Genomic DNA, 8,766 nt, shown 5'->3' on the forward strand with positions numbered 1-8,766 from the left:
TGTGTATTGTCAACAGAGATAAATATAGTAATAAATATAATGAAAAATAAATTAATGTCAAATGTATCTTTACACTAGTGTAATTAATTTTAATGTAAATTTTCTGTAAATTCACTGTCAATATTACACTTTTATTGTAAGTTACATTGCATTGTTTTATTATTTAAATTAAATAAATGTACCTGCAATTTCATGTTTTATTGGAGCTTTAATGAGGTGAACCGGATCAGAACAGCGCATGCATTAATGTGAACCCGTTTGCTCTTGGCGCGATATTTGCATTTTAAGATATTTTACATATAATCCATAAGACAAAAAAAAAAAAAAAACTGAATATATTAAATATTAAAATAACCCATTCATAAGTATGTGACGCATTGATTTTCAATACTGTGTGTGGTCACCTGATGATCCACGACTGTTTGTGTGTTTTGTGATGGTTTTTCATGAGTCTCTTGTTTGTCCTGAGCAGTTAAACTGAGCTCTGTTCTTCAGAAAAATCCTCCAGCTCCTGCAGATTCTTCAGTTTTCAAGCATCTTTTGCATATTTGAACCCTTTCCAGCAGTGAATGAATGATTTTGAGATCCGTGTTTTCACACTGAGGACAACTGAGGGACTCAAACTCAACTATTAAAAAAGGTTCAAACATTCACTGATGCTCCAGAAGGAAACATGATGCATTAAGAATCGGGGGGTGAAAACTTTTGCATTCAAATATCAAGGTAAATTGTACTTAATTTGTCTTCCAGGAAACATGCAAGTATCTTCTGTTGCTTCCGAAGGGCAGTACTAAATGAAAAAAAAAGAAAAATTGTGACATCTTCATCCTGTTCAAAAGTTTTCACCCCCCGACTCTTAATGCATCGTGTTTCCTTCTGGAGCATCAGTGAATTTGAACCTTTTTTAATAGTTGTGTTTGAGAGGGGCTGGATGAGTCAAAGAATACCACAATGGGCAGCGAGACGTCTCTTTCGAGGCAAACAAGTCGACTTCTGCGCGACCGAAATTCTTCCATATCAGCCTCCATTCCCCGGGCCTCGGCCCCTGCCTCGACAGGATGTCTGCCCCCACATTTTGATGTCCCGGGATATGAGCTGCTCTCAGAGAGAGAAATTTTTCCTGGGACCATAGGAGGATCTGATGTGATAATTTGCACAGCTGGCGAGACCTCAGACCCCCCTGATGGTTGATATAGGAGACCACTGACATGTTGTCCATACGAACTAACACATGATGGCCCCTTAGGTCTGGGAGGAAGTATTTGAGTGCTCGAAATACCGCCATCATCTCCAGCCGATTTATTTGCCAGGAACGATGATGGTCCCCCCAAAGACCCTGAGCTGAGCGACCACTCATGATCGCTCCCCAGCCTGTGAGAGACGCATCCGTCGTTAGCATTTTGCGACGACAAGGAGCCCCCAGCACAGGACCTTGGGACAGAAACCAGGGTTTCTTCCACACTGCCAAGACACGAAGGCATCGCCGCGTGACCTTGATTGTGCGAAAAGGATTTCCCCTCGGAGAAAACCCCCTGGTTCTGAGCCACCACTGTAACGGTCTCATGTGCAGCAGACCAAAAGGTATCACGTTGGAAGCGGCTGCCATCAGACCTAACAGTTTCTGAAACTGTTTTACAGTGAGTGACTGGCCTAACTTCACCCCTTTCATGGTTGAGAGAATAGAATTCACCCGGGCAGGAGACAGATGTGCCTGCATCGTCGTGGAATTCCAAACCACCCCTAGATAGCTGGTAGTTTGAGCTGGAAGAAGCACACTCTTCTTGGTATTGAGTCTCAACCCTAACCTTCTCATGTGTGACAGAACTACATCTCGATGTTGAGCTGCCTGTTGCTCTGATTGAGCCAGAATCAACCAATCGTCGATATAATTCAGCACGCGGATGCCCTGGAGTCTCAGCAGAGCCAGAGCCGCATCCACGCACTTTGTGAAGGTGCGGGGTAAAAGAGATAGGCCAAACGGAAGAACCTTGTATTGGTAAGCTTCGCCCCCGAAAGCGAACCTGAGGAACTTCCAATGTGAAGGATGGATTGACACATGAAAGTACGCGTCTTTCAGATCTATTGTCACGAACCAGTCCTCGGACCTGATCTGTGTAGTGATCTGTCTGAGTGTAAGCATCTTGAACTTGAGCTTTTGTACTGAGCGATTTAACATGCGTAAATCTAGAATAGGACGCAACCCTCCATCCTTCTTCGGAACTATGAAGTAGCGGCTGTAAAACCCTGACTGTTTGCCGGGAGGAGGAACCCTCTCTATAGCTCCTTTTTGCAAAAGTGTCATAACTTCTTGTTCCATGACCAGAGACTGCTGGGGGCCCACCACTGTAGGGAGGACCCCGTTGAACTGGGGCGGGCGAGACCCGAATTGTATTTTGTAACCCTTTTCTATCATCTGCAGTACCCACTGAGAAATATTGGGAAGACGTTTCCATTCTTCCAAAAATTCTACTAAGGGGAACCAACCTCTCGAGGCTGGTCTCTGGTGTTTTTTGAGCACTTGGCTCGACGCCCTGGAGCGGCGCACCGGCAGGAAGAAGTCGAATCAAGCGCTGACCGGCCCTCCTCAGAGGGTCGGTGGGGACCGCTGCGCCCCGTAACGCACGAGACGGCGGGGTTGGCAGAACGGCCCCCTGAGGGCGCCGAAGAGGGGTTAGTATTATAGATTTTAATTTTACAAGACCCTCTCCGGAGGGGGCTGCCCTCAGAAGTCCTGAACCCCTGGCGTCAGGACTTCTTCGAAGCCTTCCTAGTGATAATGACAGTCCGCAGATCTGTCTTACCCCTGGAAGGCTTCGCTTGCGTTGCCCTCCCCGGTCCCCAAGATCTTTGCGGGGGAGCACGGGTGGCAACACTTTGTTTCTGTTGCGCTCGATGCGCAGTCGAGGAGCTTGTAGACGGCCGAGGCTGCTCCCGCTCAGCAACCTCGGCAGAGCGGCGAGGGAGGAACGCCGACTGTCTTTTTGCCTCCTGGAACCTCTCGACGACAGATGTAACCGAGTCACCGAAGAGGCCCAGGGGAGACACAGGTGCATCTAGAAGCACAGACTTATCTCGCTCTTTTATGTCTGACAGATTGAGCCATAAATGTCTCTCCGTGGCCACCAGGGCTGCCATAGAGCGGCCTATTGATTTTGCCGTCTCCTTGGTGGCCCGGAGAGATAAGTCGGTAGCCTTCCTGAGCTCTTGGATCGCATCAAAAGTCGCCTCGCCACTCTCGTCTATCTCCCCCAGCAGGTCGGCTTGATATGCCTGGAGGATGGCCATAGTGTGGAGACATGCGGCCGCCTGACCTGCTGAGGCATAAGCCCTGCCCACCAGCGCTGATGTTGTACGCAGGGGTCTGGTGGGCAAAGTCGGGGATTTTAGGGACGATGCTGTCTCAGGCGAGAGATAGCTCGCGAGCGTCTCCTCGACCTGAGGCATCGCCCCATAACCGTGCTCTTTACCTCCTACTATATTACTATATAGAGTGGTTTGTGGATTGTAAACACGAAATTGTGCTGGCTTATGCCACGATCTCGACACCTCAGTGTGGAGATCGTGGAAAAACGGCAATCCCCGGGGCTGAGGCTGTGATCGGGCGGGGAGAAAGCGCTCATCCAGTTCACTTTTTGTTTGCGCTTCTGATCTTTCTTCTGGCCATTCTATTTTTAACTTTGCCACCGCCCGAGTCACAACATCTAAAAGCTCCTCATGAGCTGGAGATGAGGATGGCGGGTCCTCATCTCCAGCCCCGACGCTCGCTACATCCATCTCCTCGGAGCTGGATAAGAGAAGCGCCGGTGCAGGAGCCTCTACCCTGGGGGAAGAAACCGCAGCGCGTGCTTCCGCAGCCAGGGGAGAGACACTGGGTCTGGCGGGTGAAGGCTGAGATAGGGCAGGACCCGTCTCTAGCCCCTCCGCCAGATCCATCTGTGAACCCCAGGACTGAAGCCGCCGCTGTGCCTCGGCAGCAGCGGGACCCGAGCCCTGGGGAACACTCGCCGCGGCGTCCTCTTTTTTTATCAAAGAACGCGCGGCGTGATCGGAGTACACGGAGCGTTAGCTTTTCACAATGTACACAGACAGCTCCCTCGAGAGCTGCCTGTGCATGCTCCACTCCCAAACAAGCAACGCACATCTCGTGTGTATCCCCGCCCGAGATGAAGCGAGGGCAGGGATGAACACACTTAACAAACTGTTGCTTGCTTGAACTCGCCATTTGTGTCTTAATATATATATATGTATGTATATATGTGCTTTGGTGAACTAAAATACTCTTGTCCTCGGACGAAGAGATATTTTGTTTGCTGTGTAAATATAAAGGGACAGACAACACCAAATAAGACACACGATAACACAGAGCGCTGCTGAAGACTTCAGAAGCTGGCGTTCTTTGTTCTCAAGGGTGCTTTATAGTTTCCTGGTCCGTGATGTCACCCGCTCTGACGTCCTGTCATAATATTGGTTCGATTTCACGAGTGCTTCAAGACGTAACTCTGAAGAACAGAGCTCAGTTTAACTGCTCAGGACAAACAAGAGACTCATGAACAACCATCACAAAACACACAAAAAAGTAGTGGATCATCAGGTGACCACACACAGTATTGAGAATCAATGCTTCACAGACTTATGAATGGGTTATTTTAATAAATTCAGCTATTTATATGTAAACATCTTTTATGTAAAATATCTAGTACTAAATAAAAAATAACATGCATTTTGCAAGATCCGTCTTATTTTGTTAAAATTACTCACATTTTCACAGATTCTGCAAGTGCTTCACATACTTCTTCTTGCAACTGTGCTTCTTCAGACCTCTCGTGAGTCGAAAATCAGGCTAGTTGTCATGGACGATTTCTCGACACTTTTGAAACACTGACGCTTTTTATGTGATCAGACTGATAGCATTAGAAGTGTTACCAATCATCGATCAGGAGGAACTATCTCTGATCACATTACATTCTAGCTCTCTCATACTGTAAGTTTTCCAGCAGGTGGCGCCGTTTACCTTTCTGTTTAGTTATATGAAGGAATGCCGCAGAAATGTGAAGTCCAGGTGAGGATAAATACACACAGTGTTTAGGTCTGCCTTCATCAGCTCTTTCTCTTTCTGTCTGATTCAGTTTTTACTCTCACTTGCATGTGTATATGATTCATTCTACAGTTTAGTATACGTTTAATGTGCATTGAAGATAATTATATATATTTTTAACAATTGTCTTCACAAAAATCACAATTTATCCATTAAAGAAAACACAGTTTGTGCACCGCAATGTTTCAGTTTGCTTAAATTAGATTTTGCAATGTCAGTTTTTGAAGAGTTGTTGTTGGTCTCGAGTTCAAAATAATTAAATTTATCTTAAAATCTAAAAATATGAAGAAATATATGTTTTAAATTGGGTATAAATGAACACATTGTGAAAGTTTTCAACATTTGAATCATCTCAAGGAGTATGTTACTAAAACTGTCACCTACTTTGGGTAAATTCAGATATATATTTGAGGTTAACCTGATGACAAAAATAACATCGCAAGGCTGAACCTACCACTGAAGTATGAGTCAATCACAGGAAGTGATGCCAATCAGTGTTGAGTTCCTGACACTCGCTCATCCTGCAGAGATTACACATGTGTTCCAGCAGGTGGCACCATTTTCCTTTCCCTATGATTATTTGGAGGATCACTACAGAAATGATCAAGGTTAGTATAAATGCAGTTATTGACTCCTTTCAGGAAACTTGTATTGATTTTAAATAAGGTCTACATAAAGATGCAACTTTACCAAATTATTGTGCGTTTTTTTTTTCTACTTGATGCAGATTAATGCTATTGGCTGATCTTTACTTGCAGGGGTGGAAATTTCAGGCAACATCTGGCCATTTTTTTATATTTATTTTATATTTATTTACTTAAATAAAATGGTCATATATTTACATTTAGGCTCATTCTACTGCAAACATCTTTATAAATGAGGCCTAGGTTTTAATTTTGTTAATGGTACTTTTGGACAAGAGCATCTGACTAATTTAACTAGAATCTCTCTAGTGACGAATGAATTTGGGTCATTGACGAAATAAGTGTAAACAAAAGTTTTATTAAGTGTTAACAATGAGATTATGTGGTTTTTATAATCAATTAGATTACAATTAGATCACTGCTTGTCATTTTTTTTACAAGATGGACAAAATTTGTCACCAAAAAAGTCATTTGGTTTAACCAAAATTACAGTTTTATTGAATGACGATGTTTTCAAACAATGTTAACAGGCTGGTATCTATCAAAAGAACAATCAAACATTTTATATTTAGTTCAAGTTTTTAGAATATTTCAACATTTTCCATGTTTTATAGCGGTTGCACCGAATGACCGGATGTTTCGGGACATGCGTATGATCAAGAGAAAACATGAATTTATCAAATAGTTAAAAGAGAGTTAGTTACTTTGATTCATGACCATGTGGTCCTGTGCAGGTGTCTGAATGATGTCACATGATATTGATCACATGACTTGATCCAAAATTGGTCCCTCTATTTCGGTTACTCCGAATGACATCAATGAAATTCATTTTTCCGCACATTCTTTCTCATAACAAAGCAACGACTTCTACACATACTGTAATTTTAATATCATTTTGCACTATGTTGATTTATGATGTTATAAAATCATGCCAGAATAAAAAATATATACATTTATTACATTTTAAGATATTTTAATCACAAATGAAATGGCTGTACCGAATGACCTTTTGACACTTCAGAATCTTTAAAATATCTTTATATGTAGAAAAATATAATTAAAATCTTTTGGATTCAATAAAAGAGATCTAGTTGTACTATCTTACATACTTTCAATGTCATATCTTTGTTTTTTATTATAATTAAGGCTTTTGGACAAACAAAAATGACCCGTCACGTCATTGACCCATTTACACCAAAATACAGAATAGTTTCATCGGAAGCGTGACCTTTGACATCAACAACAAAAGAAACGGGAAGTGTTTCCTCCTCCTACTGCTCAAACTCCAGAAGTGGAGTTCTTCTATAACTATATGCACATGGTTAATGGTTGGCTGCATTTGTCATTGTTTTGTTAGCAGAACAGACCGGCGCTCTGGTGACCCGTGAGCTGAGACGCGCGGATGTACCGGACGGACGGGATGAATCCATTAGGATGATAGCATGCTGATTGGCCCCTGGAGGTAACGATGGCTCGCACATTTGGCTGCCTGTGCTTGTCCTTCATTACAATGGAGATGAATTCACCAGCTCCCACTAAGCAGATTATGACAGCGACATTTCCAGAAGGGAAGCTAATTATGTTAAGGGACAGACTCAAACTCGCCTACCTTGTGCTGCAGAGACACTTCAGATGAAATACACAAACCATTAAAGCCATTGAATAGCATTTCTGAGCATGTCAGATTGTAATTCTCAACTTTGATGATAATTCTGTGATTTGAATATGCAACCTTTTGATTATAATTATTTAATTAGGATGTTCTTGAGCGTTTGTGCTGTTGCGTGGGCCGTCTGTGCGCTCCTGTGTCAAAGGCCGCGGTATTACAGTAGGAGGATGATTTAGAGGCTCCGGCGTCCAGCACTCGCACATCAATATTCCACTCACAAACGTGAATTTGCTCACTGCGTGATTGAACGTATTGTGAAAAGACACATAATGTTCCTAGAGCCGGCGGAATTGTGACAAAAGGTGAGCGATTTGGATCAAATCTCGTTTGCACATCTTTTCTCTGAGAGGAAGAGGGAAATTTGTAGAAGGAGTTTGAGTTTGTGTATAGATGAGAATATGTGATCTGGTGTTGGATGGAAATTTCATTTTCATTATCTGGATTCTCCTTCAAGATAAAAGGCATCTAATTATACAGAATTACAACTAAACTTTTAGTATTTCAGCTCATGTTCACTAGCTGCTCATGCATTCATTTATTCATATTTGTCCATTTAAATTGTATTTATTTATTTTAATGATGTATTTTAAATTTGGTTTATTTATTTTAATTGTATTTATTTTAATGTATTATTTTATTTGTAATTTTAAGTTTTATTTAAGTATTTTTATTTTAATTGTATTTAATTTTATTGTATTTATCAGAATTTCCTTTAATTTTATTTTAAGTTGATTCATTTAATTATATTTATTTATTTTTCCTTTTGTTTAATTTTATCAATTATTTATATTTTATTTTATTTATTTATTAGAATTGTATTTACTTAACTTATTTATTATTTATTTTAATCGTATTTATATATTTTAATTTTTATTTGAAGTTGATTTGTTTATATATATATATATATATATATATATATATATATATTTTTTTTTTTTTTTTTTTTTTTAATTATTTATTTTTCAATTTTATGCATTTATTCGAATTTTATTTGAAGTTGATTTGTTCACATATATATATAATTTATTAATTATTTATTTTTAAATTGTATATATTAGAATTTTATTTATTTTTAATATTTACTTTTTATTATTTATTTATTTTAATCTTATTTATTAGAATTTTATTTTTTTATTTACTTTTGTTTTAATTATATTTATTTATTTTAATTTAATTTATTATTTTATTTGTAATTTTAAGTTTTATTTATGTATTTTTATTTTAATTGTATTTTATTTTATTTTATTTATCAGAATTTCCTTTATTTTTATTTTAAGTTGATTCATTTAATTATATTTATGTATTTTTCCTTTTGTTTAATTTTATCAATTATTTATTTTTTATTTTATTTATTTATT

Source organism: Chanodichthys erythropterus, chromosome 14 (assembly GCF_024489055.1).
Source record: "Chanodichthys erythropterus isolate Z2021 chromosome 14, ASM2448905v1, whole genome shotgun sequence".
In the NCBI taxonomy this organism is placed as follows: domain Eukaryota; kingdom Metazoa; phylum Chordata; class Actinopteri; order Cypriniformes; family Xenocyprididae; genus Chanodichthys; species Chanodichthys erythropterus.